We start from the raw sequence: 27,500 nt of genomic DNA, 5'->3' as shown, positions 1-27,500 counted from the left end.
GCCCGAGGCGGCGAGGCACGCGCGGCGCCGGGGAAGGCGGCGGCGGCGGCGCCGCCGGGGGCCCGGACCGCGAGGCGGCGGGCGGGGACGGCGGGCTCGGCCAAAGCAGAGGAAGAAAACGGAGGCTTTCCCCTCCCGGGGAGAGGCGAGCCCGGGTCCGTCTTCGCCGGGACACACGCGGGGTCTCACCGCCGGAGGCCACCGAGCCCAGGGGCGGTCCCGCGGCAACCCCGAGAAGACGACGACCGGCACCGCCTCCCCCGTCGAGAAAACGCCGCCCTAACCCCAGCCTCGCGAGAGGGGCCCCCGCGGCGCCGCCGCGGCCACGACCCCGCCGGGAAGAACACGGTTCTTCCCCCTTCCCTCGCGCTCCCCGGCCCCGCGCACACGCCGGCACGACGCCACACGCCGCGCGAGCGGGCGGGGGCGCGCCGACGGGCCCGCCGGCCCCCGAAGGGCAAACTTCGCCCGGAGACGCCGCCCGGCCCCCGCCCCCCGGCGTCGGGGGGGAGGGCCGAGGGGGCGACACCCGCTCGGCGAAAAGCCCCGGTCTCTCGGGGGCGCGCGGTCGCCGACGCCGCCCCCCCCCGTCGCGGGGGGAGGACGAAGGGCCGACGGCGGCGGCGGGGAGGGGAGGCGGGGAGAGCGGGAGGCGCGCAAGACGCGGGACCCGCGGAGGGAGGGCGCGGGCGCGCCCGGGGGAGGCGAGGTCGGCCTCCGAGGAGAGGGGGGCCCCGGGGCACGGACGGGCCGCCGGGAAAACGCACGGGGATCCCACCGCCACAGACACACAGGGCGGCCCCGCGACGCCCGGGACGCCGGCCGGCCCCCTCCTGCGGCGCCAGACCCTCGGAAAAGCCTTCCAACGCCCCCCGCCGCTGCACAGCCCCGGCCACGCCACCGCGGGCCGCGCGCGCACCGAGCCGCGAGGGGAAGCCGCCCTCGTCTCCTTTCTCCGTCCTTCCGCCCGGGTCCGACCCGGGTCGAGACTCGCGTCCCCAGTGGAACGCCCCCCCGAGGGCAAGCCGGCCACGAGACGTGCCCGCGGCAAGGCGCTTCCGCCGGGCTGCAACCCCCTCGGGGACGGGAGCGGGCCAGAGAAGCCGCTCGAAGCGCGGAAGCGGACGCGCGCCGGGGACGGGGAAGGGCCTCCGCGCCGCTCCCCCCCTTCGGCACACGGCCGGCAAGGAACACGCGCACGCGGCGCGCCCACACGCACGCCGCGGCCCCCCGGACACGCGCCGGAAACGCCGGCCCGGCCCGGCGGGATCCTCCCCCGTCTCGGAGGGGGGAGGCGCGGGCCGCGGTAGAGGCCGAGAAAAGGAAGCGGCGTCCTCCAGGCCCCCCGCCCCACGCGGGGGGGGCCGTACCCGACGAACGCCGCGGTACGAGCTACCGATCGCGCTCGAGGAGGGGCGACGGCTGGGGGCTTCGGTACCCCAAGGCACCCTCTCGGATCGCTAGAGAAGGCTTTCTCGCCGAGGGCGCATCGTCCCCGCCCCATCGGAAGCCACCCCGGTCGGGCCCGCGGAGGCGCACGGTTCCGAGGGACGGCAGGGGGCGCGCGCCCAAGGGAAGGGCCCAACGGCACAGGGGAAAGCAACGGCGGCAACGCGAGCGCTCGAGGACGGGGCCGGGTTCACCAGAGGAGCGAGCCCGTGCTGCCTCAGGCATCGCCCTCTCGTCCTCACCGGGGGCCTCACCCAGAAAGTAAGCTAAAGAGAGCCCCGCGGCGTTGCGTCGAAACGCCGGGCACGACGCAAAGAAAGACTATCCGGCCCAGGAAAGAAGGACGGCAGCAACGGAAACCTCACGGTTCAGCCAGCGGCCGGCGTCGCCGGCTCGGCCCCGTTCGCGAGCGCCCACGCCGCCCGGGCAACGGCGGAGGTCCGGCCCCCCCCTCACGCGAGGGCGGGGGACACGGGCGTGCCTCCCCTGACCGGCTGGACTCACCCCCAAGCGCGGCCCCCCCACAGAGCACCGCCACAGCGGGCGACCCCGAGGGGAAGGCTCACGGGGGACGGGGGACGACAACACCTGCTCGGCCTCGGGCACCTGAGCGACGACCCGGAGCGCTCCAGGAGCAACCAGAGGACCAAAGCGAAACGCACTCGCGCGCCCAGGCGGAATCGCGCGGCGCGTCGGCGGGACGCCCCTCCCCGCCGCGGGGAGGGGCCGCCCGCGGGACACAGCCAGGAAAGGCGGGCGGAGAGTGTCCGCTGCGTCATCAAGACCACGCGCCCCACCCGTCGCCCCGAGGGGCAAGGAGGCGGAAGAGCGAGGTCGGGCCGGGTTCCGCACCCCTTTTTCCTTCCCACACACCGCCCAGCCAGGCGGGGAAGGAGAGGAGAGGGGCCCGCGGGCGGAGCGAGAAGAGCGGCCACATTCACCAGGAATGTCCGTCCCTCGTCCGGCGCGGCTTAGGCCCGGCCCGGGAGAGCGCGAAGTCACCACATCGATCAGAAAAACACGCACGGAGGCCCGGAAAAGCCACCGCACCGACCGAGCTGCCGGCCGCGGAGGGCAAACGAGGCGAGGACTGCGAGAGAGGGGCCTGCGCTTCAGCCTCACCAGGTTTAGAAAACCCTCCCCCGAAGGCAACCATCCCTCCTCGCGGCAAGAGGCGAACGACGGCCCCCGGGCTAGGGGAAAAGCCGTCTCCGACGCCATAGAGCCGAGGGGGCGGCGGCGGCCGGCCGCGCGAAAGCACGCGGGGCGGCGCCGGGGACGCGAGGCGACGCCGCCCAAACCCCCCCCAAGCGTGCCACGCGCGCACACCACTCGAGCGGTCAAGAGGTTCAACGATACCGGGGGGTTCCGGAACACGGCGTTCCAAGGGCAACGGCCCCAGGCACACATCAGCCGGCGCGCGCAGGCCCGAGGCGTAACGGCTTCATCTCGTGCGGCCACAGGGACGGACGGGGAAGGGAGAAGCCCCGCGGGCAGACCCCCACACACCCCCGTCCTCCAGTCACCCGAGGACACCGTATCCACACTCATCTCGTGGTACAAAACGCCCGCCTCGGGCTAAACATCGACGGTCCCCGGTGACGGGTGTCCCGTCCAAAGGCCACGCGGGCCTCCTGGGACGGAGTCGCGGCCACAGGCCACCCCACAGGATCCCATCAAACCCCCCGAGCGGGGGGGGGGGGGGGGGGGGGGCGCGGCGGGCCATCTGGTCGACCCCCGGAGGCCTGTGAGGAAGCGGCCGCGGACACGCGCGAGAGGGCCGTTGACGCCCTCCCCGTCGCGCGGCCCGGCGTGCGCGAACGCACCGGAACGCGCTTCCGGATCGGGACTTGGAAAAAAAATCCACGGAGGCGCCTACGTCGAACGGCGCTTCCCCGAGGACCGCGGGCTTGCCCGATCCCGCCAAGGGCGGCGCACTCGCGTAGGGAGAGCTCCCCGCGGTCCCCAGACTTCGACTCGGGGCTTGGGGGAAAAACAAAACACCCGAGTCCGACGGCGGGACCCAAGCGTGCACGCCTCCCCAAACGCCTCGCCCTCCTCCCCCAGCCTCCCCGCACGGGCCCCTCCCGGTCCCGACCTGCGGCACGGGACTCGAAATAAACCCGGCGAGGGAGTCCCGTCCGGGGTCCCGGGGAAACACGCGGGCACGCGCCCGGGCCGGGTAGATCCCGGCCGTCCCCCCGCGCGAGGGCCAAAGGGGGCGGACGGGGGGGCGTTCGATTCAGGCCTCCGGATCGATCGGGACTCCACTGAAAATTCCACGGAGGCGCGCGCCTACGACGAACGAACGGGTCGGATCCCAGGAAGCCACCTCGCGGGGGGTGGGTGGGGGCGCGAGCCAGCGGAGGCCTCCCGCGCGCCCGCCACGCCGTCGCGCGAGTCGGCGGGCACCTCCGGAGCGCGACGCGGAGGGCGGGGGTTGGGGAACCATCCAAGGGCCGGGGAGGGCCCGCGGAGGCCCGACTCCCGGACACGCGCTGGACGGCGCCCGGGCGCGAGGTTTTTCCCTTCTCCGTCACCGCCGCGGCGGCCCCGAGGGCGGAGGGGCGCCGGAGAGTGCTGGTCGACCCGTCAGGGCGGCCCACAAGCAGCGCCGCCGCAGCCGCTCCCTCACTAGTCCCACAGGTCCAATCTCCGGCAAACGGGCAGAGCAACCCACAGCCCGGCGCCGCCGGCACGAACGCGACAGCGCCACCGGCCTCCTGGAAGTCGCCCGCGGCCGCGCCGGCCACGTCGCCTCCCTCGCCGCTCCCCAAGGAGGAAACGATCTAAAAGCGGCCGCCAGGTGGCTCCCGACAACCGGCGAGGACATCAGCGGGACCGATCGGGATCGAGGGCCGGCGAGGGCGTCCCGCCGACCGCCCGGAGGACCGATCGCGTCCCGGCCGGGCCCGGACGCGGCAGCGGGCAAGGGGGACTCGCAAAACCTTTCTCCGCCGGCGGCGGGAACAAGGGCAGGCAGGGCGCGGGGGCTCGGGCGTGAGAGAAACTCCCCGGAGTCGCCAGAGGGCGGGGCCGCCCCTCGGGGCACAGCACCGCCGGCCCGGTCTCCTCTCCCTCCCGGGAGGACCTAAAAAAATTGTACGCGGCCGGGGGCCCTTAAAGCTAAACGAGGAGGCGAGCACTCACGGGACAGCGACGGGCCCGTCGTTTGATCCGGGGCTTGGCTTCCGTTTCCTTTGGGTTCCTTTTCTTTCTTTTTTTTTTTAACCCCAACGTCTCTCGGGGAGACATCGGTTCATAAAGCCATACAGGTTTTGAAATGAAATTTAAAAAGGAATCACTCCAATCAAGAAAGAGCGTTTGTACGGAGCTCCAAAAACATCAATCACTAAAAATAAAGCGCAGGTTGCTTTCAAGCGGACAACTCAAAGAAGCATCATCTGAGCACACACCCCGACAACCCACCGAACACATACCCCCAAAACACCCTCTGAACACACACCGCAACGCCCTCTGAACACATTCCGAAACGTCCACCGAAGACGTGCCGAATCGAGCCCAAAGTAGAGGGTCTCTTTCCATCCCCATTTATCCCGCCCCCCCCCCGCCATTGTCTTTCTTTTCTTCTCTTTTTATCTTTCACGCCCCCCCCCCCACACACACACACCCCTCCGCTCGAAATCTATCCTTTTCAACGCAGGGAGGAGGTCTTTCCGAGGCCTATCCACAAAGCCCAGAAGCCATACAGGCAATAAGCGACAAACTCGACCACGTCCAAAGTTTCAGAGAAGTCCGTCTCTGCACAGAGACAACAAGGGCGTCAGGGCGTGACATCTCGGTGGGTGGTGGATTTCAGTAGGACTCCCCGTGGGGTGAGCAGGGGAATATGTGTGCTTTCAGTGAGACCGATGAGCACGACGCAGCAGCACGGTTCCGTGAAACTGACAAATTCAATCCACCCCACACCCCCCCCACACCCCGGGAGGAGAGCGTGCTTCAGATACGCTGACACTGCGGGGGTCCGATCCCCAGTCAGGGGATCAACCGATGAAGGCATCAATAAGTGAAACCAAAAAATCTCTCTCTCTCTCTCTCTCTCTCTCTCTCTCTCTCTCTCTCTCTCTCTCTCTCTCTCTCAAAAATCAATAAAAATAAACATAAAACTTTTAAAGATCAGAATGCTCTTCTCCCGTCGGTCTCCCTCATGTCCGTCTCCCGCTTAGGCCCACATTCCCAGAGTCTCCAAGAGAGCAGAGGACAATCTAAGATGTTCGGGAGGGCGGCGTTGCGGAACCGGAGACGTTCACCTTACGCAAAGACCAAGCGGCACTCGGAGGCTGGGGCTTCGGGAGGTTGACTTTACGCCGGCGGGCCCAGAGGAGTCCAACTCCAAAGTCTGAGCCCCTTCCACAGTAGGAAAGTTGACCGTTTATGAAGGTTCCGAGTTTAAAGTCGAACAAAGAGGCTTCCTAAACTCGGTCATCATCACCGGCCACTCTCGTCTCTACTCCGGTACCCCGAGAGGGAACACGCCTGAGCACACGGGGTGCGGGTCGGTGCGCAGGAAGCGACAGGACGATAGCGGGCGGGAGGCCTCTATCAGAAGGGGACTCCTAGCTTCAATCACCCCGACACCCACTAAAAGACAACAGGAGGAGGGAGGAGGGGGGAGGAAGAACGCCGCCTTCCTTCACTCATGCCACCCTTCCCACAGAGAAGCCAGCAGCCAGGCGCTCGCTTCTCAGAAACAAAGCAAAAGGGAGGGTTTTCATGTTATTCCCTATCCACGGTCGATGAAAACCGTGCGTGGCAGGAGAGACAGACGGCAGTTCTCGGAGCGATCCGGCGGGAGAGTTCAAAGCCTAGCGACACGCACAGCGAACGTCCGGCGAAGGCCTCGAGACACAAACGAAACGACACGAAACAAAAACAAAAACAAACAAAGAAACAAAAACGCGTGTCGAAAGGAAAGGAAGGACGAGTCTTCCCAGAAGCCCGACTTTCCCCACAAGCTGTCAGACTGGGAAGTCGGGACCGGAGGGGGAGCATCTCTGGGATAGCACCCGGAGGTGGCTTTGGGTGCTTCTGTTGAAATAGGCTTCTGTCTGTCGGCCCGCCCACCCGTCTGCCTCTCTAGAGCACTTTGGGGCTCAGGGCAAGACCCAACGGAGCCTACAGAGAAGTCCCATAGACCCGCCCCCCCCCCCCCCCTGAGGTCGCCGCTCTCCCTCCCCCAACACGGGCACGCACGCACGCACGCACGCACGCAGGCACGCACACCCCGCCCCCCCCTCCGCAACCCGCCGGTCTCTTGGCCCTTTCCATAGTTTTGTCTTTTCAGAAATGTCCTCTAGAGTTGGAATCACGAGGTAGGTGTCCGGTTCAGAGCGGCTTCCTTCAGATAGCGATGCGCATCGAAGGTTCCTCGCCCGCCCCCTCACGGCTGGCTCCCCGTGGCTCTCATTTCTTTCCAGCGCCGGTCACTCAGCAGATCAGCATCCCCGTCGTCGCCCGGGCCATCCGCACTCCGCGTGTCCATTCTCCACACAAAGAAGAGCCTTTCGGTCACCTCCGGGTCCTGGAAGTTGTGAATAGAGCCTCTGTGCACCTCCGCGTGCCGGTTTCTGCGAGAATCCGAGTGTTCAAACTCGCTCGCTCGGGTCCACGGATACCAAGGAGCACGACGGACCGGGGATGAAGAAAGGGGATGTCTGTGTCCTCTTGAGAGGCACCGTCCACATTCACAGGGTTTCTCAAGAAGGTAGCCGAGAGCACGTCAGCATAGTGACGAATCAAGGCCAGGGAAGGAGGTCGAGTTCCAAGATTGCCGGAAGGGAAGATGTCACCGAGAGGCCCAAGCCTTCTCAGGGTCCGTGGCCCACCCGGACCAGCCCAAAACATTCACCCGACGGGAGGGAGGGAGGGAGGGAGGAAGGGAGGGAGAACTGAACGGGAGCAAAGGGCACAGTTTTATTTCCCTTAAGTCTCACATGACATGGGGGGCAGAGGGGGCCTCCTAAGGAGACCAGAGAAGACCAGGAGAAGAGGCAAAACAGAAACACTTCGATCCCGGGTCCAACAGACAGACGGGCGATCCCGGAAGAGCCACTGAGTAGGCGGGGAGGCTCCAGGGAAGAAGAGGCCCCTTGGCCCAGGCCACTTTGAGATATCGTCTCCGGCTCACCCGAACGAGCCGGCGAGCCAGCCAGCAGAGGAGGTGTCGTTGTGCAAGGAAAGGGGAAGGAGATCGGGTTCTCCTCCAGGCCATAGAATCGTGCCAGAGGGCAAGGCGCGGAGACAGCAGTTGGCGGGCCAGCCAAAGAGAGTGAGGTACCGAGAGAGAGAGAGAGAGAGAGAGAGAGAGAGAGAGAGAGAGAGAGAGAGAGAGAGAGAGACTGACTGACTGACTGACTGACTCTCTCAAGGGGATGCACTAGGTGAAGAAGAGCAGCCGGATTTCTGTCTCTCGGCTGGGTGATGGGGAGGGGGTCTGGCCCCTCTGCCCGGCTGCTCCTTCGTTTTGGACAGAGGGAAAGAACTCCTCACGTGGAGGAGGTATCATTTCTGCACAAGGCCTGGCAGGACCGGAGGAGAGGCTGTGGGCCGGGCCGGGCCGGTCAGAACACCCAAAGGATCTGTAGGAGCTCTGACACCAGCCCTTTCAGAAACAGGGAGACGAGGGAGTTTAGCTCGGGGCCTCCCAGCAAGTCGCCCCTCGGTAGCAAAACCAGAGCTTTCCAGAACAAACCGAGTCCCAGGAGGAGCCAGCAGTCAGCTGGAAGCAGGCCTCAGGCGGGCGGGCCGGCGGGCAGCAGGGCCCGATCCCCTCCCCCGCCACTTTGCGCAGAAGGAATGATATAAAAGCGGCCGCCAGGTGGCGCCCGACAACCGCCGAGAACAAGGTCAGCGAGACGTTTCCGGGTGGCGGGCCTGCCGCCGGCCCGGAGGACCGATCTCCAACCGGCCCACGGCCCACGGCCCACCTCGGATCGTGTCTCCCGGCCCTCGGCCCGTGGCCCGTGGCCCTCGGCGGGCGGCGGGCGGCGGGCGGCGGGCGGCGGAGCCTCCGCCTCAGAGCTCCCGGCAGGCACAGCGCCGCGCGGCCGCCATAGCGGAAGGGGGGACTTGGAAAATCTTTTTCGGGTGGCGGCCGGAACAGGGGACCGGCGGGGGAGACTCCTGCGTGAAAGAATCCCACGGAGTCGCCGGCAGGCGGTGGGCGCCGGGGCCAAGACGTCCCGGAGGGGCATGAGCCTGTCCCTGGCCTCCTGGGAGGACCTAGAAACATTGTTGCGGCCGGGGACTCCACCTCCAGAGCCAGGCCAGTGTTCACGGGACAACAAGGGAGGAATCACCCCTTGATCTTTCTGTGGCTTCCTTCCTTCCTTCCTTCCTTTCTTCTTTCTTTCTTTCTTTCTTTCTTTCTTTCTTTCTTTCTTTCTTTCTTTCTTTCTTTCTTTCTTTCTTTCTTCCTCTCTTCCTCTCTCTCTCTCTTTCTTGGAAATTTAATTTATCGGGGAGACATAGGTTAAGAAAACTAGGCAGGCTTTAAAGTAAAATAAAGTAGCTGCGCCCCTTTTCTCTGAAAGCATTCAGAGCCAGGATCCTCGAGGGGGGATGTGATAGGCAGGGAGACAGCGAGGGCGCGGGGCCAGGTACTGGAGGTCACGGGAGCGAGCGGAAAGCGCCAGGGGCCTAGCAACAGACAATTGGAGGGTGGGACCCCGCCCCCAGGGCAGCCTTTCCTCCCCCCAGCAGATTGCCCGTCCCTCGGTTTGGACCCCATGACCTGTTCCTCCCTAGAGAGGACGTCTAGGCCTCAGCCCCGTTTCAGCTCCAGGATCAGAAAAGCAACAAAACCGGCCACAGCCGACCTCAGGCCAGCCGCATTGAACGGTGGCCTCTCCCCGCCCTCAGGCCAACCAACCGGTCCGAGGAGACCATAACCCTGAAAGGACACACCTGGAAAGCTGCTGACTATGATAAGGAGATCTTTCCCTGAGCCTTGTCCTAAGAGAAAACCATTAGGACGGAGGACCCAGCTCTCTCCCTCCTGGAAGCAGCCTCTGGCCACCCCCCACCCCCTTCAAACCGCCCCCCCCCCCCAGGCACCTTAGCATTAGCTTCCTCACTCCCAAGCCCCAAGGGCCCTTTCTTGGCCTTTATAACTTGTTTCCTAAACCCATGCCTTCCGGGAATGACTTCTTCTACCTCTGCGATCCACGAAATAAATGTTCTCTTATGATAAAAATAAAGTAGAAGGAAATAAAATTAAAGAAACAAGACTCTTTGCGTGGAACTCCGAGAACGCGTGCGCCCGCGCCCGCAAAACCCACGCAGGCTTCTCAAGCGTGCAGCTCGAGGAGACGCCATCCGCCTGCAGACCCGCCTCTGGCGTCATCTAGCATCGAGCGGTCACCGCCCAAAGCACAAAGCCTCTTTCTGTCCCCATCTACCCCCCCCCCGCCTTTTTCTTTCTCTTTTTCTTCGGGGTTCTCCTCCCCTCCACACCCCACCCCAAATCTATCCTTTCCAACGCAAGGAGGAGGTCTTTCCGAGGCCTACTCGCAAAGCCCGGAAGCCACACAGGCCACGGACCGGAAACTCGACCCCGGCCGCCTTCCCTCTGAGATCCCTCCGTCTCTTTCACGCTTCCGTGTCTCACGACCCCATTCAGGTGTAAGGGGCGTCCGTCTCTGTGTTACAGGACAGGGAGAGGCCAGGAAAGCGTCCCGGCGGGAAGGATAGGGAAACGGAGGCAGGAAAGCGAAACAGAGCTTCGCGGGCCTCCTCTTGAGAACAAGCGGTTAAAACCTCTCCTCCTCACAGAAGAACGCGGGAGAGAAGGGGGAAGGAAAGGCAGAGGGGGGAACCTTCCTTCCACCTCTCGGGAGGGAGAGGCACTCGGCGTCCGTCCTCCCGGCCATCCTCCCCAGGCTGTTCAAACAGCAGCGAGGAGGAGAAGAGAAGGGCGCCCCTGGTGGAAACGGCGAAGCCGGCGGTCTCGGGTCGGTCGAGATCGAGGGACCGGCTCCTTCGCATCACAGACCGTCCACCTGGACCGGGATCTCTGGCACGGCCGTCTTGGAAAACTTCGGCGCCCCCGGCCGGCCCGGGCGTGGCTCAGCGGTTGAGCCTCGACCCAGGATCCAGGCGATCGGGGTTCGATTCCCGGTCAGGGCGCATGCCTGGGTGGCGGGCTCGATCCCCAGTCGGGGGCGTGCAGGAGGCGGCCGATCCATGACTCTCTCATCATGGATGTTTCTGTCTCTCTATCCCTCTCCTCTCCTCTCTAGGAAATCAATAAAGACATATTTTTAAGGAATAACGATCATAATAAGCAAAACATGTACACCAGTGGGCGGGCGCATAAGGCCGAAACCACCCCGTCTGTGCTTCGTAAGCCAGATGGATCGATTTGCTAGCGCCTCGTTTCATCGATAAATGCGTACGCTTTCATTTTTTCAAAATCCATTGGCTTTTGTGTCTCAGTACATTCATGTCACAACACCACGGTCAAGGTCTCTCGGATGAGATCGTGGATAGGAGAGGTCGAACACCCACCGAGGTTGGGAATCGCCCTCTCCCAGTGGGGGCGGGGGGCGTCCGACAACACCTCTCTGGTGTCTGTGAGAGGTGCCTGTCACATCTGCACTGAGACAACAAGCGTGTGGGTGTGGGGGAGTTTGGTGCAAAGTCAGTAGGCTGTGGGTTTCAGCGCGACTCGCCTTCAGGACGACCACCAGAAAGGGCGCGTGTGTTTGAAATGAGGTCAACGTCGATCCGGCCCTGGCCGGGCGGCTGAGTTAACTGGAGCGTCCTCCCCATCTGCCGAGGCGGTGGGTCCGATCCCCAGTGCGGGCACATATGAGAAGCAACGGAGCCGTGGCCGGTGTGCCTCGCTGGTTGAGCGTCATCGTCCCCGTGCACTGGAAGGTCACCGGTTCCTTTCCAGGTCAGGGCCCAGGCCCAGGTTGCGGGTTTAGTCCCCAGTCCGGATGCGCATGGGAAGCAACGGATCAATGTCTCTCTCTCTCTCTCTCTCTCTCTCTCTCTCTCTCTCTCTCTCTCTGGCTCTCTTTCTCCCCCCCTCTCTCCCTCCCTCCCTCTCCCTTCCTCCCCACCCCTCAAATCGATGAGAACATATTTCTTTTTCAAAAAGCAACCGATGAATGCATCAACAAGTGGAACAACAACTTGATCTCTCTCTCAATCTTTCTTTCTCTCTCAAACCCTCCCCCCGCCCTCACCCCCTCCCACCCTCCCTCCCTTCCACTCTCTCTTTAAAAACAAAACTACGAAAACCAATGGGGAAAAATACCCTCTGGTGAGGATTAATAAAATAAAATTTTAAAAAATAATAAAATTAAACAATAACATAAACTATTCAATTAAACTAAATTTAAATCTAAATAGACCAAAGACACAGAGCGGGCATCTCACCGGACAGGGGGAGAGCTCCGTGCCATGAATGGCAAATAGGCGCTGGAGAAGACGTGAGCCAGTGGTTCCCGATGAATGCCGATGAACACTACAGGGAGGCACCGTCGGGACACAGCCCTCAGAATTCCTTGAGCAAAATACGGGGAACGGTATCCAGAAAACGCCGGTGAGGTCACATCGCGGGGAAACCGAGCCACTCGCCGGTGGCGGTGGCGGCGGTGGTGGTGGTGATGTAAAATGGTAGGGCCGGAGCATCTGAGATCTTGCTCCCCAGCCTATGTCATCAGTGCAGCTCAAAGAAACTCAGAAAAATGATCGAAAATAACAATCATAAAGTCATAACAACAATAACGATGATAATAATGGTAATAAAATGGTAGGGCCGCTGTGGAAAACAGTTGTGGTGGTTTCGAAACGCACAGACCGAGGAGAAGAACAGAAACTCATTTCCCCGGGTGGGCGGGCAGTGTGTGTCTATGCCAGGGAGATGAAAACAGCAGCGGGTGGGTTGTGCCTTAAAGGGTTGGCCGGCCGTGCCTGGGAAGTTCAGAACTCACCCATTCGAAAGAAAGAGAGGTGGGACCGGCCCGGCCCCACTCCCGGGAGGAAACCTCTAAGCCCTTGGGATGTCCCCACTCGATAAGAGCGTCTCAGTTTAGCTGGAGCCTCGGGTGGGTAGTCTGGGCCAAAGACGTGCCTTAGGGCGGGGCAGGGGGAGGGGAGGGGCAGGGGGGCCTCCGGGCCAGGCGGTGGCGGTGCCGGTTTGACCTCTGGGACATCAGCCCTGCGGCGTCCTTTGAGTCCTTCCGTGACAGGACAGCTGAAAAGATGTTACCGCCGCCAGGAAAGATGTTATGGGAGAGCCCCCTGAGTCAGAGGGCGAGGGCTGTCGCCCCTTCCTCGGTTCCCGTCACGCTCTGGAGAAAGAATTCAAACGAGTGGCACCGGACAGCGTCGTCGTCGTCGTCGTCGTCGTCGTCGCCTTTAACGAGGGAACTTATCAAGGAAGCACGGCGAGCCGATCCAAAACCGAAATAAAATACACTGGGCGTAAAACACCATCGGGCACCTCAGATGGTCTGGGTGTGCCACCTGGGGTCCGAGGGGGTCTTATACCCTTCTGTCTACAGGGTTCGGGGTTCCTCTGCCTTCTGTCTTGGACACAGAGGTCCCAAGCTTGCTACTTCTTTGTTCAGTGAGTGAGTGAGGTCGAGCTCTCCCTTTCTTCTGTCCCCCTCCCGCCCTCCTGCCTCAGCAGTTCCAGGGTGATTTCGGCTACCTACGTGTTCTTTGGTCAGGGAGGAGGGGTATTCACCATTGGCTCTCAAGTGTCCTCGTTCGGGGGAAGATAAGGTCTTGCTGCAAGCGGCCCAAACTGTTTGGCCTTGTGTCATTTTCTTGTCTCGGTTTCTCTATTCCACTTGCCCAGGCATCTTCCTAGCTTCTTGCTGTCATCCTGTTACACTTCTAGGGAGTGAAGCATCCGACTCCAGAGCACCCCACCCACCGCAGGGCCCGACGACGATGACGACGACGACGACACCTATGATCAGCCACGGAATCCTGGGCCGGCGAACGTTCTCTCTCGTGGGAGCGGAGGGGCCGAGGGTGGGATGTGCTCGCGTGCATGCACGGGGGGGGGGCCTGGCTGTCCTACGTACTTACAACTGATTATTTTCTCTCATGAGTCCCTCTCGTGTGGACTCGGTCATCAGGCCAGCTGAAAGAACCTAGCAGGGGAGAAAAAAATGTCTTCCTCCCGCCGCTGCGGTTATTAAGGAAGGAACAGAGAGCGACAGCAAGACACTGGGTAGCGATCCTAGGCTCCGACTCCTCCGCAGGGCCCAGGGTCGGGCCGTGCCACAGCTACAGCTGTGGAGTCATTTCAAAATTTAACGCCCAGGCCACGGAGGAGCATCGGGGACGGTGGAAACGAAGGCGAGGAAACTTCTGGTTGTCGAAAGCCAGAGGTGAGAGCAGCCAGAAGAGCAAAGAGGTGTAAGCCACCCACCCGGAACCGCTCAGAAGGAAACCACCGGAGCAACACGTCACCCCAAACCGAAGCCACGTTGGCACATGGGTCATTTGGAACTCAAGTGACTTAAGACATAGCAGGTTCGAGAAAGGTGCTCCCCTCCTCCTCCTCCTCCTCCTCCTCCTCCTCCTCCTCCTCCTCCTCCTCCTTCTCCTCCTCCTCCTCACCCCCAACACCCCTCTCCGGTGGTGGTGGTGGTGGGGAGATTAAACTCTCGAGGGAGAAAGAAGAAGACATCTGTCATCACCAGAGACAGGGAGGGGGGAAGGGGGGAGCAGGAGCGTGGCGGGCACTCTGTGAACAGCATCCAGGTGAGCGGCTGCAGAACTGAGGTCTGGTGAGCCACCCGTCCGTCGGTCCCGACAAACCAAATCAAACTGGCCCCTAATCTTCCTAGTGGCTTCTTCGCCGTGGCCTACCCGCCCCTAGTCCGGAACAACACGTCTGTCTCCCAAACGTGCCGATTCTCTGTCTAAAAGGTCTTCACTCTCCGGAGAAGGCCTCCGTGTACAGGTGCACATTAAAGAAGATCGGGCCCGGCCGGGCATGGCTCAGCGGTTGAGCGCCAGCCAAGGATCCAGGAGATCACGGTGCCATTCCCGGTCAGGGCCCATGCCTGAGTTGCGGGCTCCATCCCCAGTCGGGGGTGTGCAGGAGGCAGCCGACCCATGCCTCTCTCATCCTTGACACTTCTCTCTCTCTCTCCCTCTCCCTCTCCCTCTCCCTCTCTCTCTCTCTCTCTCTCTCTCTCTCTCTCTCTCTCTCTCTCTCTCTCTCTCTCTCCCCCGCCCTCCTCCCTTCTTGTCTCTTAAATCAAGAGAGATATAGTAAAAAAAAAAAAAAAAAAAAAGGAAAGCATGTAAAACATCTAAAAAGATAAGGTAGCACACAGGATCCCCGGACAGCATTCCAGCTTCTAACATGCCATCCTCCTAGCATCGCAGCTACAGGGATCAGAGCAGCTTCTGAAAGTCTCAGGTGGAGAAACATGAGCCAAGTGATCGTCTCCGCTAGCAAAACTGATCATGGCTTTTAACTTTCTGGTCCATTGTCCTCCAATGTATGAATCTGCTATTGCTGATCTTTTTTTTTGGGGGGGGGGGGGCACCTGGTTAACCTGCTTATTCTTCCAGGATGTGGATGAAGGGGCACACGGCACAGGCCACAGGTGTGGACGCTTCGAGAGCGGAGAACATGGACTTGAAGAGGACCTCAGCTCTCAAAGGGAGATGAGCCCCTGGGAGGGCCTCAATCCTAACGTCCCCCTCGGCGGGATGGTTTGGAAACTCATCCAACCCTCGATGCATGCAGGTGACGGGACACCCATCTCCTAGAAACGCTTCCCCTTCACGGCCCACAGGTCGATGATTCCCCAATTGCCGGAGCCCGCCGGCAGAGTCGAACGGTCCTGAGGAAGGGGTGAGGATGAAGAGAAGACAGACACAAAAAAGATGGGATCGGGAGGGCTGCAGCTCATGCCTGTTGCCAGCTGCCGGCCCCGAGTTTATTTTCCCAGCTCAATTTATACAGACACTGTTAATTTTGCTGAATAGCACCCCGCTCCGCATTCCTACCCCTTGAGTAGTTCCTTCAAGGCCGTTGAATGCTATCTCAGAGTAAACACCCTGCCTCTTGCAGGAGCTCTGACGTTGGTGCCTGTCTTTGTTTCGGCTTCTAATGGGAACTTGCGGGGAGGATTGAGTCCTTGGCTTGGTATGTGGCTTGACTGTCCTTTAACCCTTCAGGCCGGGACCAACATCCTGATAAGCTTTTCTGGAACTTAAGGCCGCAAGCTAAATTAGTATTGCTTTGGTGCCTCAAGGACTGGGTCAGGGAGCAGGGGAGCACATCCGCAGCTCACCCACGCAGCTCCTCTGTGCCTGGGGCCACAGCGGCTCACCCACATCTCCCCGGGAGCAGGGGAGCACATCCGCAGCTCACCCAGGTCAGCTCCTCTGTGCCTGGGGCCACAGCGGCTCACCCACATCTCCCCGGGAGCAGGGGAGCACATCAGCAGCTCACCCAGGCAGCTCCTCTGTGCCTGGGGCCACAGCGGCTCACCCACATCTCCCCGGGAGCAGGGGAGCACATCAGCAGCTCACCCAGGCAGCTCCTCTGTGCCTGGGGCCACAGCGGCTCCCCACACCCAATGCTGTTCGACTGGCTCTGGGCTCTGGGAACACGCACCCCTTGTTCCCCAGAGGAGTCCCCATCAGAGCAGAAAGGAGGGGCGTGCAGCCCTCCCAAGGCCAGAGCCCAAGGCAAGCAACATCCACTGAGGGGACAGGTGTGTCTCCTGTGTTCATCGTCACCTATGAAATATGGGGGTGAAACGGCCCCTCTCCGGAGCAGGATCTCAACCCTTTGGGATTCTGCCTCCAGGTGGCGGTGGGCGATGGGGGGGGGGCGGGGGGGGGCTCAAGGCAAGGCAAGTCACTGAAACTCTCTGTACATAGGCATGTTTCCCATGTGGAGACAGCTCAATAGTAAAGAGAGAGGTTTCCAGAGCGAACTGAGTGACGGGAGCAAGCAGCGCCCAGCCTGCGCCGGGGCAGGCAAGCGGGCAGACAGGTGGGCGGGCGGGCGGGGACTCTAGTCCCATGGTCCGAGTCCCCTCCGCCCCACCGCCGTCTCCCCAGGCCTCTTCTCAAGCAGAGAGGCAGAGGGGAGGGCGGTCTCAGAGCACATCTCTTGTCCTCCACAAACACTACTCCCCCTCGGCCGCTTGGCCTGAGATAGCCAGCCACCCGGCTCTCCCCCTGCCCGATTGATTTTCCTGCGGCCCAGAGGCCCTGTTCAGGGCTGAGGATGAAACCCCTACCCTCCGGTTCCCCAACCCGATGGGCCCGGGGGGGGGGGGGGGGGGGGGGGGGGGGGGCAGGCAGGTGGGGGGGAGGGGCGGGGAGGACCGGGCGATTCACTGTGACCGGCCTCACTCAGTAAATAGCTCCTTTCAAATGCAGAAAGCTGTCGGGTAAAGTCAGAGCCTCGGACCTCGCCTCGGGCTTCTTCGACTGCCCCACCCTTACTGAGGCCGCAGCCCCGCGAACCACGGGAAGGGAGGGTGTTGGAGGAGCTGGCCGGCCCCGGTCTGTCCGGGGCGCAAAGAGCCCCCTCCGTTGGCCAAGCCTGGAAAGCTCCCTCCCTCCACCGTTAGAGAATCATGGGGTGGGGGTGGGGATCAAGGGGCGCGAGGCCGGGTCCGAGCGGGACGGGGCGGGGCGGGAGGCGGGGAGCCGCTGAGGGGCCCGAGTCCAGGGCCCAAGTCTTAGGTCAACCGGCCGGGCGGGGCTCAGCGGTGGAGCAGCGAGCGATCTCGAACCCAGGAGATCGGGGTTCGATTCCCAGTCAGGGCACATGCCCGGGTTGCGGGCTAGGCAGCGGGCCCATGACTCTCTCCTCATCGATGTCTCTATCTCTCTCCCTCCCTCGCCTTTCCTCTCTCTGAAATCAATCAAGATATATTCCAAAAAAAAAAAAAAGATTCCATTTTAAAAAGAAGGAGCCAAGGGTTGGAGGACGGTGGGTGGAGGGGTGGGTGGACGAGGAGAGAGGAACCAAAGCGTTGATATGCCTGTCGGCACAACCCAAGGACGCGGACCGTGGCGGGGAGTGGGACGGGGCCGAGTGGGTCATCGGGGAGGCAAAGGGACATCGGTGACCTATGAAGCAAAAATTAAATAAATAAAAAGAAGGAAACACGGCGCTCTTACGAACCCTTTCCCAACACACTCCAGAGAAAAATGCCGAAACAAGGAAAAAAAGGAAGGCTTCTCGGTCACCCCGGAGCCTCCCGGGGTGAAGGGTCAGGGTTCGTTCCCTTTCGCCCACGAGACGGATAGGCTAGGCGGTGGGAACGTAGTCCACGCGAGAGACAAGGTCTAAAGCGACCAGGCCTCCTTCCGTCTCTGTTGCACGGACCTAAAACACCATGCTTATGGCTCGGCTCGCTTTTCAGTGGTTCTCTTTCTTTTAAACTGTTCCGCGTGACAGCCATCTTAGCCCTTCTCTTTGTCCGCAGCTCCAAAAGATTCCACCTCCCCTTCCAATCACCCGCAGGAAACAAGCGGCATTTTCCAGGTCTCAGGTTTTCCCGGACGTCGATGTGGACAGGGCTTGGAAAAGAAATGAGGATTTTTAAGAAGGGCTCTTCAGTGTAAGGAACCATAATCGAACGTATTTTGCTCAAGTCAACAGATTTATTTATTTATTTATTTATTTACCCAGGATTTGTCCTCCACCAGAAAAGAAAGTTCGAAAATAAAAACCCTCTCCTGGGTAACTCTTTGGTTAGGTGAAATCAGTGTTAGCAACTTGTCAGTTTAGGACTCCAAACAGTTCCACCCAATGCCGGTGAAGAGTAGATGCTTTTCATCTTTATAAAATGTTTGCCTGTTTCTGTGTACTATTTTATTTATTTATTATTTTGGTTAAATGCGCACGTGCTCAAACGGATGGTCCAAACTTCCAACGTTCAAATCATAAAGGAGTATGTCTGTTCCTCCCTTTCCACCCCTCCTGCCTTTCTTCCTCCCTCCCCACCGCACCCCACCACACCCCCAAGTCTTAAGATGCCTCAACCTCTCTGTCTGTCTGTCTGTCTGTCTGTCTGTCTGTCTGTCTCTCCCCCTCCCTCCCTTCCTCCTCCTCCCTGTCTCTTAAATCAAGAGAGATATAGTAAAAAAAAAAAAAAAAAAAAAAAAGCATGTAAAACATCTAAAACTATAAGGTAGCAAACAGGATCCCCGGACAGCATTCCGGCTTCTAACGTGCCATCCTCCTACCATCGCAGCTACAGGGATCACAGCAGCTTCTGGTATCAGGTGGAGAAAGATGAGCCGAGTGATCGTCTCAGGTAGCAAAACGGATCATGGCTCTTAACTTCCTGGTCCTCCAGTGTATGAATCGGCTATTGCTGATCTTCTGGGGGGGGGGGGGGGGGGGGGCGGCACCTGGTCAATGTAAAAACATGGCAAAAGGTGGGGGGGGAATGACGAGATTGGTCTCATGCATATGGGCCAGAAAAAGTGCCCACGGATACATTCTCTTTCTGGAGCCTAGTCCGTGATTCCCTTGATCCTAGTCATGAGTCTGAACGTAAAACAGGGAGTACAGAACAAAAAGAGGAGGCTCCTATAGCAGAGGAAAAATGGGATGGAGGAGAGAATGTACGGGGGGGGGGGCGGGGGGGGTAAGGATCTCGAAGGGGATGCCGAGGAGCTCCCGCCAGAAGAGCAGGCCGAACTAGATGACGCAGCTGCTCGTTAACAATCATGACGATCGTCTCTATCCAGCTATGACCGATACAAGTGAGGAAGTAACTCCAGAGATTGTCGGGCAGTTTGACGAGATTGGTGCGATCGTGACACGCTTCTGAACAAAAGCCAACTTTCCCTTCCGCTTCGCCTGCCTCTCCACGGAAAGGAGACGATCGGGATAATTCCAAATTGAATAACGATGACAGGGAAAATAATGTCAATGATCCACGTATGGAAAAACAGATCAAGGATACCCTATCTCCGCTGCCAAGAACGCTCTTGAAAGCGCAAGAGAGCGGAGAGGAGGTGTGGAATTCTGGGCTGGCCATCTTTCCGGTCTCTGAGCAGCCAAACCCTAATCATCCTAATCAGGTGCAAAGATATGACACCCCTTTGTCATTCCAAATGTGAAAGGAGCTAAAACAGGCTACAGCTCGATAGGGGCCCGCTGCTCCGTAGACTTTGACCATCCTAGAAAACATCGCTACTGACGCTTTAACTAACTCCTAACGATTGGAGATCTCTAGCTAAAGCATGTTTCACAGGAGGAGACAATTTATTACGGAAATCGGAATTTTAGGATCGTTGTCATGAGGCTGCAAACAGAAACAGGGCAACACACCATATTCCCATCACTGATGAGATGTTACTAGGAGAAGGGCCTCACTGGACCAATGACGCTTCTCCTCCAAGGAAGGCACTGGCCTCTAAGGCCTGGCGTCCATGGCCTACACCTGGCAGGAAATCAGAAGAACTAGCCCCAATAAGGCAGGGACCTGATGAGCCTCACCAAGACTTTGTTTCCAGATTGCTTCAGGCAGTTAGCCGCTCAGTGCCTGACGGAGAGGCGGGAATGTTGCCGGTAACACGGCCGGCTCAGGAGAATGCAGATTCAGCACGTCAGTCTGCTGTTAGACCTTGGAAAAAGAAGGGTTCGCTATCGGACTATGGACGTTCTCTGTGCCGATATCGGACCATCGTAGATACCGGGGTTGACATTAGCCGCAGCGCTGCAAGGAACGACTATTCGAGGAGTCACGGAACAGCCACAGAGAAGTCAGGGAAAAGGAAGCGGTAACTGCTACAGCCGTGGCAAGTCAGGGCCTTTCGGTAAGGATGGTAGAAATAGGAATAACAGCAACGAACGAGTGAGACAACCAGGATCGTGCCCAAGATGTAAAAGAGGAAAGCATCGGGCTCACATGTGCAGGTCAAAGATGGACATCGACCGCAAACCCTGACGGCGGTCGGGAAACTACGAGAGGGGGCAGCCTCGACCCCCTCAAACGATCGGGGCCGTGTCAGTCTACCCACCCCAGGGATGACCGGAGACCAAACAGGGAACGAGCCGCGCTAGGAAGCGCAGGACTGGACCTCCGTCCCGCCGCCCGCTACGTATTAACACCCGAGGTGGGACCCCGAGCCGTACCCACGGGGGTATATGGGCCTCTGCTAAGAGACACTGTAGGCCTCTTAGTAGGACGTAGCGGGTGAACAAGGAAGGGACTTCAAGTTTTTCCGGGCGTCCTAGACTCCGACTATACCGGGGAGCGAAAGGTCATGCGTATAGCTCCTCTCGATAGCGTGACATTCGCCCCTGAAGTGAGAATCGCGCAATGGATATTATTGCCCTTTCGGAAGACAGGAGGAGTTGTATCTCAACAGGAGAGGGGAAATCATGGCCCTGGCCCTTCCGATAGAGCCCACTGGATTCAAACAGTGGGGTCCGAGAGACCTGAAAGAGAACTGCCGAGCGATGGTAAGAAACGGAATGGATTGCTAGACACAGGAGCTGATGTTTCAGTCATTAGTCAGCGATACTGGCCATCCCAGTGGCCTGTGCAACCTGCCATGACTTCTTCGCCAGGAATTGGACAGACTCCATCCATCCATCCATCCATCCATCCATCCATCCATCCATCCATCCATCCATCTGCGCTGCAAAGTACACAGGTTCTGACACGGCGAGATGCGGGGGGGAAAGCCCGGTGCATTTCAACCTTATGTATTGCCTTTTCTGCCACGTCATCTGTGGGGCCGAGATGTTCTCAAAAATATGGGAGTGTTCTTGTCTAGCCCCAATCCTAAGGCAGCTAGCTCATCGTATGTTAGACCCGGGTTACATGCCGGGCGGGGCAGGGACCGGGCCAAGACGGCCAGGGGGTAGAACGGCCCATTCCCTGCCAAGGCCAACTGACAAAACAAGGTCTTAGCTGTGACTCCAGTGTGTCCTGAAGGTCACTGCTCTTCCTGCCTCACCCGGCCACCTGACAATCCCGTATTGGGTGGGGCCGTGGCCTCTCTCAGAGGAAAAAATTCAAGCAGCCCGGCAATTGGCGCAGGAACAGTCAGCTCAGGGGCACACGGAGGAATCTAAATAGTCCTTGGAATACACCTATATTTGTTATTAAGGGAAAAAAATCTGGAAAGTGGAGGCTATGACAGGATTTAAGTGCCGTAAATAAGACTACGGAAACGATGGGGCCTTTCCCACCAGGTCTGCCCTCTCCGGTGGCCGTCCCCGCGGGATGCCGTTGACTAGTATTCGACGTGAAAGACTGCTGTTTCACCATCCCGTTCTACCCTGCAGATTGTAAAAGATTTGCCTTCGGCGTTCCTTCCGCCCATTTTAAGGAGCCGATGAGGAGAGATCGCTGGAGAGTTTTGCCCCGGGGCGTGGCGAACAGTCCCACACGGCGTCCAAAATTTGCGGCTACGGCCACGAAAGAGAATCGAAAGATACATCCGGAAGCCCACGTCATCCATTCTACGGATGATGTTTTCGCGGCTCATCGTGATCTAGAAAACTTAGAAGTGATTTACTCAGAGTTAAGCACTTCAACTAAATAGATCTGGCCTCGTCCTAGCCCCCGAAAAGGTTCAACAGGCCACGCCTTATCATCGCTCAGGGCAACCGATCGAAGGGCGGAAGGAAAGTAAGGCCACAAAGATTTCAGTTCGGAACAGACAGTCTATCCACCCTGGTTGATTTCCAAAAAACTTTTGGGGGACGTGAATTGGCTAAGGCCTTCTTTAGGCTTAACCACGGGTGAATTAAAAGCACTCTTTGACACACTCCGTGGCGACCCTGACCTCGAGAATTAACCGTGGAGGGACAACGGGCTCTAGAGACGGCAGAGAAGGCTATCGTCAGAATGGATGACACAAGAGCCTGGCAACTCATCATCTTACCTACCCATTCTCCGCCCGCTGGGCTGTCTTGGCAAGAAGCTCCACTAGAAGGGGTTCATTTACCTTCCTCCAGAAAAATGGTGATCACACCTTATGCCCCATCGGTGGCCCCATGAACATCGCAGGGTAGAAAAAGAGCTCTAGAGTTTTTTGGGAAACAGCCTGCCGCTGTTACGGTGCCTCGCGCTTCCGTGCAGCCGCAGCGGTGGTGGCAAAATGAAACTTTACGGCAGATCGCTTTTGCAGAGGACAGTGGGCAGATCGACTGCCGTTATCCATCAGAGAAATGACGACAGCGATTCATTCAAAACCCTGTGATATTCCCACAGATGATCTCTCGAGAACCCCTGACTGATGCTCTTTGAGTGTTGACTGATGGGCCGACGTCTGGAATCGCCAGCTATGTCGTCAATAATCGGGGCCGTCCATCGAAGACTCGAGAAACCTCTGCACAGACCGTAGCGTTAGTAGCTGTCATTGCAGGATGTCAACGCTTGCAAGACGTCCCATGTAGTTTGTACACAGATTCTGAATACACTGTATCTATCCTTCGAGGTTTGGAGACGGCTACCCCGACTGACAGGGATCCCTCTACAGTCATAGCCGCTCTCTTGTCTTGACGGCAACGGATTGAGCCACGAACCTCACCCTGTTCTGTGGGACATATCGGAGCTCACTCAGTGCTCCTCGGACCTTTCGCAGAAGGAAATGCGCAAGCAGACATGTTGACTCGTGGCGCTTCCTTAGTCATTTCCTCTGTTGAACAAGCACGAGCCTCACACGCTCCGCATCATCCAAATGCTTCGGGTTTAAGAAAACGATTGAACACGACCCGTGAAGCCGCCCGGCGAATAGGAAAGGAGCGTCAAAACTGTCCCGAGCCCATGCCCCTCGCACCTCAGTACGGTGTGAATCCACGGGGATTGCTCCCAGGACATATCTGGCAGACGGATGTTACTCCTATAGCCGAATTCGGTCGCCAGTCATTTGTGCACGTCACAGTGGCCACTTATTCTGGATCTTTAGTGGCAAGCGCGCATCCTGGGGAAAACACGAGACGGGTTATCTGTCATGTATTATCACGTTTTGCCATCTCGGGCATTCCAAAAATTCTAAAAACCGACAATGGGCCTGCGTACGCTAGCAAAACTTTTACAGAGTTTCGTGCAACTTTCCAAATGACTCCTATCACAGGCATTCCTTATCATCCTCGGGGCCGGGGGATCATCGAGCGAGCCCACGGGACCTTAAAGGCTCACACTGCAAAAATAAAGAAGGGGGAATATACCTGCCACTCTCCTAGTAAAATACTTCATCTCTCTTTATGGACCCTTAATTTTTAAAAATCGGATGCAGAAGGTTTCTCAGCAGCTGAGCGGCATCGGAGACAGCCCCCCCCCCCCCCCCCCCCCCCCCCCCCCCCAGTGGATGAACTGATCGAAACACCTGGAGGATTTGTGGAGACCTTACCGCCAACGGAGCACGGGCGAGTTCAACCTAATGTACGGAAGTTAGTAGCAAACACGGACATTGTCGCAGTGAGACGTAAAGGTGAGACTCATCCAAATGGGAGCCGTTCTGTTAAAGGAGGTTTAGCCCGTGTTCCTCCTCCTTACGTATGACTGTTAGGTAAGGTTTGGATGAAGAAATTAGCTGATTCTTGCTCCATCAAGTGTGTACGCTGTAACCTCACAAACTGCGTGTCTAGTGCTCATGCAAACTCGGATTGGTTGGCATCGCACCAACCTGCGTTCGTCACGCTTCCAGTCGAGAGGCAAGGACGCTGGTATGCTGCAGGCAGGGCCCAAGAGATATACCTCGGCGCGGCGGCCGACGCAACGCCGTGAGCGCACTCCGGCAAACGTGCTTCCTTGGCACGCCGGGAAGTGGCAGCGCCCGCCTGAGGCACCTCTAAGAGGCCGCGTCCACCATACCCTGACCTTGTGCTCCATCGGGCGCCCGGCTGGACGTGTCACCATCCCACCGGTCAGATACCCTTTCTAGACTAAGAGAGCATAGAATCACTCTGAATGGGGGTGGGATAGGGTAAAGACCATCTTACGGGGATATGGAGTTAAGGCAACGTATCTATTGACGTTCCATGCTGATATAAATGCCATAGAAGGCCGCTCCTCTCGATACCTCACCCGCAGACTTAGCAAAAGAACCGTTTGACAAGTTTTCTGATATGATCTCTACACATAGTTTACCTTCACGATTCTATTCTGGTATTATGTTGTTGGCCAGAGTGTTCATGTTCCTATGTTTATTCCCGGTCTGTGTCCAAGCGGAAACACAAAGCCTCTCAGAGCTGCAGACAGGAGTCCACTGGCTCCAGTGAAAAAGTAAAGAAGGGGGAGACGTTGGGAGCCGGTGACGTGTCTGGACGTGGCCCACGTGGCCCGAGGGCCTGGAGCCAGGGACTCCACCCTCCCCGCAGGTTCCCGTGGGGAGCCGAAGAAATGAAGATCAGTGACACAGGTCTGAGCTCACGCAGGAGGCAGGACGTTGACCCTGAAAGTGTGTTTGTGCAGCCTGGAAAGAACTACTCTGTATCACCCTCCCCTCCTTACCGGTTGTTTGTTACTCACTCTATAAGAAAGGCGTTGAAGCCATTGGGGGCTGCACCTCATCGGAGGGCAGCCCTCCCGATCCCATAACTGCGATTGTCTCTTTCATTCCCACCACTCGAACTCAGATCTGTTCGTCTTTCAGGCTGGTTCCTGACAATTCCCCAATGCTGTCGACTGGGCTCTGGGCTCAGGCCGGGAACAGAGAGGGGCCGCGTCCTACACGCACCCCTTGTTCCCCAGAGGAGTCCCCATCAGAGCAGAAAGGAGGGGCGTGCAGCCCTCCCAAGGCCAGGGAAACCTTCGTGTGGCCAGGGCCCAAGGCAAGCAACATCCACTGAGGGGACAGGTGTGTCTCCTCTGTTCATCGTCACGTATGAAATGAGGGGCTAAACTGCTCCTCTCCGGAGCAGGATCTGAACCCTTTGGGATTCTGCTTCCAGGCGGCAGTGGGCGACGGGGGCGGGGGGGGGGGGGTTGTTGTTCAAGGCAAGTCAGTCACCGAAACGCTCTGTGCATAGGCATGTTTCTCACGTGGACACACCTCTGTAGTGAGGAGAGAGGTTTCCAGATCGAACTGAGTGACAGGAGCGAGGGGCGCCCAGCCGGCGCCAGGGGAGGCAAGCGGGCAGGCAGGCCGGCGGGGACTCTCTAGTCCCATGGCCCGAGTCCCCTCCGCTCCCCTCCGCCCCACCGCCGTCTCCCCGGGCCTACTTCTCAACCAGAGAGGCAGAGGGGAGGGCGGTCTCAGAGCACATCTCTTGTCCTCCACAAACACCTCGCCGCCTCGGCCGCTTGGCCTGAGATAGCCAGCCACCCGGCTCTCCCCCTGCCCGATTGATTTTCCTGCGGCCCAGAGGCCCCGGTTCAGGACCGAGGATGAAACCCCTACCCTGCGGTTCCCCAGCCGGAGGGGCCCGTGGGTGGGTGGGTGGGCGGGGAACCGGCAAGGTGGCGGTGGTGTCGTGGGGGCGGGGAGGACCGGGCGATTCACTGTGACCGGCCTCACTCAGTAAATAGCTCCATTCAAATGCAGAAAGCTGTCGGGTAAAGTCAGAGCCTCCGACCTCGCCTCGGGCTTCTTCGACTGCCCCACCCTTACTGAGGCCGCAGCCCCGCGAACCACGGGAAGGGAGGGTGTTGGAGGAGCTGGCCGGCCCCGGTCTGTCCGGGGCGCAAAGAGCCCCCTCCGTTGGCCAAGCCTGGAAAGCTCCCTCCCTCCACCGTTAGAGAATCACGGGGTGGGGGTGGGGATGAAGGGGCGCGAGGCCGCGGGCGGGGCGCGGCTGAGGGGCTCGGGTCCAGGGCCCAAGTCTTAGGTCAACCGGCCGGGCGGGCGGGGCTCAGCGGTGGAGCAGCGATCTGGAACCCAGGAGGTCGGGGTTCGATTCCCGGTCAGGGCACATGCCCGGGTTGCGGGCTAGGCAGCGGGCCCATGACTCTCTCCTCATCGATGTCTCTATCTCTCTCCCTCCCTCGCCTTTCGTCTCTCTGAAATCAATCAAGATATATTCCAAAAAAAAGATTCCATTTTAAAAAGAAGGAGCCAAGGGTTGGAGGACGGTGGGTGGAGGGGTGGGTGGACGAGGAGAGAGGAACCAAAGCGTTGATATGCCTGTCGGCACAACCCAAGGACGCGGACCATGGCGGGGAGTGGGACGGGGCCGAGTGGGTCATCGGGGAGGGAAAGGGACATCGGTGACCTATGAAGCAAAAATTAAATAAATAAAAAGAAGGAAACACGGCGCTCTTACGAACCCTTTCCCAACACACTCCAGAGAAAAATGCCGAAACAAGGAAAAAAAGGAAGGCTTCTCGGTCACCCCGGAGCCTCCCAGGGTGAAGGGTCAGGGTTCGTTCCCTTTCGCCCACGAGACGGATAGGCTAGGCGGTGGGAACGTAGTCCACGCGAGAGACAAGGTCTAAGGCGACCAGGCCTCCTTCCGCCTCTGTTGCACGGACCTAAACCAGCACGCTCTGGCTCGGCTCGCTCTTCAGTGGTTGTCTTTCTTTGAAACTATTCCGCGTGAGAGCTATCTTAGCCCTTCTCTTTCTCCGCAGCTCCGTCCCTGCCGAAGATTCCACCTCCCCTTCCAATCACCTGCATGAAACAAGCGGCATTTTCCAGCTTTCCGGTTTTCCCAGACGTCAACGTGGACTGGGCTTGGGGATAAAAAAGAGGATTTTTAAGAAGGGCTCTTCAGTGTAAGGAACCAAACTCAAACGTATATTTGGACAAGTAAACAGATTCATTCATTCATTCATTCATTCATTCATTCATTCATTCATTCATTCATTCATTTACTTTTTATTACCCAGGACTTATCCTCCACCAGAAAAGGAAGTTCGAAATCGAAAACCCTCTAGTGGGTAACTCTTTGGTTAGGTGAAATCAGTGTTAGCCACTTGTCGGTTTAGGACTCCAAACAGTTCCACCCGATGCCGGCGGCGAGCCGATGCTGTTCATCTTTATAAAATGCTTTGCCTGGTTTTGTGTACTATTTAGGGGGAAAAAAAAAAAAAAAAAAAAAGGAAATTTCGCACGCACGCGCACAAACGGATGGTCCAAACTTCTAAATAATACAGGAG

At 59.1% G+C, this 27,500-nt stretch overlaps 1 long non-coding RNA gene across 1 annotated transcript in view; it reads right to left on the bottom strand.

Moving 5' to 3' along the window:
• LOC148091167 (uncharacterized) overlaps window positions 1-8,383 on the bottom strand; it is a 19,803-nt gene extending 11,420 nt beyond the window's left edge. The window contains exon 1 of the long non-coding RNA XR_015715913.1: window positions 8,162-8,383. This is a non-coding gene — a long non-coding RNA (uncharacterized LOC148091167). The remainder of the gene's footprint in view (window positions 1-8,161) is intronic.
• Window positions 8,384-27,500: the final 19,117 nt, after the last annotated feature.

The sequence above is a fragment of the Miniopterus natalensis genome, chromosome 17, assembly GCF_054644295.1.
Source record: "Miniopterus natalensis isolate mMinNat1 chromosome 17, mMinNat1.hap1, whole genome shotgun sequence".
NCBI lineage: Eukaryota > Metazoa > Chordata > Mammalia > Chiroptera > Miniopteridae > Miniopterus > Miniopterus natalensis.
The sequence above is the reverse complement of the archived record's forward strand: the minus strand, read 5'-3'. Positions and strand labels throughout refer to the sequence as shown.